Below are 3,196 nucleotides of genomic sequence, written 5' to 3' on the forward strand. Positions count from 1 at the left end.
CTGGAGCATATTTATCTAATAGGCCGGCGTCCATGTCCATGTTTGGCTGGAGGAGCATTTACTGTGTAAAAAAAGACAGAAAAGTGGTCAAATAAGATGCTCCGCCGTAGTAATGGGTCTTAAAGTGTTTCTGTCTGCGGGGTCAGATGAATGATAGGCCATTAAAAGCAACAGAAAACTGATTTTACTGTATGTGTCGTTTCTGGACAGTGAACTGAAGGATGAGGTTCCCAGAATATCACACACACACACACACACACACACTTTTGCTTCTACTTCAATGGTCTCAAATACCAGAGGGAAAAAAAATCATCTCCAAATTTCGAAGTCGAAGGGGTCGTGTGAAGTTTGCTTGTGAACAAAACAAAAGTTGTGTTTACATTTGGGGTTATTCAGGAAAAACACAATGCGTGTATCTTCTAATCTTCTGAGTTCTAACAAACCCTCCATGGAAAACTATTTTTTCATCCATGTTTACTAGCTTGCAGTCTCTTTGATGGCCGAGTTTCTGTATATATTTCCGTATATTGAGGATGGGATCGCTCCATCTGAGCCATCTTCACCAGTAGAATGAAGTGACACACCACTGCTTTCACTGTGTTTGTGGATGTGATGCACGACGTAAACAAAACTTGGGACCCACTCATTAAAAAAAAAAAACAGTTCTAGACTCGAGGTCTAAATGGCAGCTGGCAAACCGCGAAATGGTTCTGGTGAGCCGTGTGGCTGAATGGAGAATCCATTTCACCAACATGCCTGATGACACAGCTTCTGATTCCGTGCCTCTTTCCTGTTGGTTTAAAAATAACCAATTATAGGTGGTGTGTTGAGATCTATGACACCACATTAAATATGTTTGTACCACCGCGTGTAAACATTAGAATAAACCCAGATATGGAGGGAGACAACAGGATGTTCTTCTTCGGGGTGAATCCACACCGCTAGCGGTTTTGTTTTCACATCTGTCTCGGAAAAATAACGGCGAAAACATATCCGAGCTGCTGTCGTGCAACGTTTATGGAAAGTTGCGGCGGCCGCTCCGAGCTCGGTGAGCTGAGCCCTTTTTTTATATATATTTATATATATATATATTAATGTGACCTTAGTGCATCAATGCCACCACCTGTATTAATTGCATCTGAATACTCATAGTGGAAACAAAACAGACCCACCAAAACACGACGGCGTCGGCAGCATCGCCGGTAGTCAAAACTACGGCGACAGATAATAGACGACATGTTCCGGTCGGTCAGCGATCGCTTACATCGCGGTGATTTATTGGGAGTTGCACTAAATGCAATGCAATGTAATGATGGAAGGCCATAAAGGGGGGCTAAATGAAATGCATTAGTTCGGACACGGCCTCGGTGCAGAACTCTATTGATTTCCTCGAGACCCATTCACACAACTCACCCAACGGACATTAAAAACAAATGAGTGGCTGGGTCCGACACAAAGCAACCACCGACTGGTACTTTACCCCCTCCTGACATCCCAGAAGCCCCAACACGCCTCTCCCCTCCCCTCTTCCCCACAGTCCACCCCCCCCCCCCCCCCCCCCCCCTCCGTCCATCCATTACACTATTGTGCTCTCCTTTTCAGGCATCCTCGTATCACCCAAAACAAATGGGTCCCGTATATTTCTTTCCTCCCCCCCCCCCCCCTCCTTTCTCTTATTTTCTCTCTCCCTCTCTCCCTCTCTCTCCCCTCCGCTCTGTGCCGATGAAAGGCAGGCATTGAGCCGGCAGTGGCATTCCAAAACCTCAGGCCTCGGCTCCAGTGTGTCTGGCTATTCAACACTGCTGGGAGCCATTAGTTTAAGTAAGGTCTGACCCGCCTACTCACCCACGGAAAAACCCTCAGATCTCCTATTACACCCGGCACACGGAGGGGAGGACACACGGCCGCTCTCGGGGCTGCAATGTGGACGCGTGTAAACACGAGATGAAGACAAATAGAGATGAGTGAATAGAGACAGTGGGGAGAGAGAGAGAGAGACATGCATGAGTGTGTGTTTATGAGCGAGAGGGGAAAGTGAGTGTGTGTGCGTCGGCGGACGGGAGAAAGAACGAGTGTTCTAAAATTTATGAACGGTGGGTCTCATGCTCACTTGGCTGCATCTTCCCCCGAAGTTTCCACTCGGGGAGGCCAAGTGCGAAGCCCAGACGTCCAAGCCCTTCTCGCTAATAACTCCCCCCCCCCTTAAACGATATTCAACAACCGACGCACTTTTCCAAGTCTTCCAGCCGCTCTCTTGTTTAACTTATGCACCAGATACGCTGTTGGGGATATCCATCCATGGTCGCTCGCTGTTAAAAAAGCCTTAAATGCAGCATTTTTTTTTTGGCTAATTGGAAAATAATACCGCCGGATCAGAACTCGCCAGCCTCGCCCCGATCGCTGCCACATTAAAATGAATACTGCTCATAAACAACTCTGTTTGGGAGACATTGTGTGTTAATAAAAGAGGGCGAAGCTCGCAAAGGATGTAGACGAGCCCACACACAGACGTAACACGCGGCCTTTATTTCAGTGACAGCAGGCCCACTGTGTATTGTTCACAGCTGACCAGTGACAGATTTGTACCACCATTTTTTTATTATAGGGAATGAATCATCATCCAAAGCTGATATTGCAGTTTTTGCAGCAATTATAGCCACTGACTGTAAGAAGTAGACATAGTCACCGTGATGTCACCCTTCGGTTTGTGCACAGTCCGTTATGAAGCCTCCAGTTTGGCATTTTTTTCCGTCCCCATGTTTGGGTTTTTTTGGAACCAGAAGTGACCCTTTTAAAAAGGCGGAGCTAAAGTACCACCGAACGGCAAATAACACATTTTTTAGGTGTCCAATGAAGTGAAAACACACCGTGAAAGGGTTAAAGGCGAAATCATGGTGTCAACCTGTTTATTATAAGGAAGCCACCCTAAGCACACGCCGCCTCAAGACTTGAAACTACTGATTGAGACTGTTATAAGAATTTTGTGATGACTACACAGACAAGGACTGCGTGACGATGACTACTTGTTAAGAATTTTGTATTAACCTTGTGTCTTAGGTATGAATAACCTCATGTCTTAGGTATGCTGTTGTCAGGGACCTTGTGCACATGATGTCTCGGTCTACACGAAGGTTTACTGTCAATGACGCATCATCTCCTGTGCCTTTAAAAGACTCAAGCCACAAGCACTGATTTG

This window comes from Eutrigla gurnardus, assembly GCF_963514095.1.
Source record: "Eutrigla gurnardus genome assembly, chromosome: 2".
Taxonomy (NCBI): Eukaryota; Metazoa; Chordata; class Actinopteri; order Perciformes; family Triglidae; genus Eutrigla; species Eutrigla gurnardus.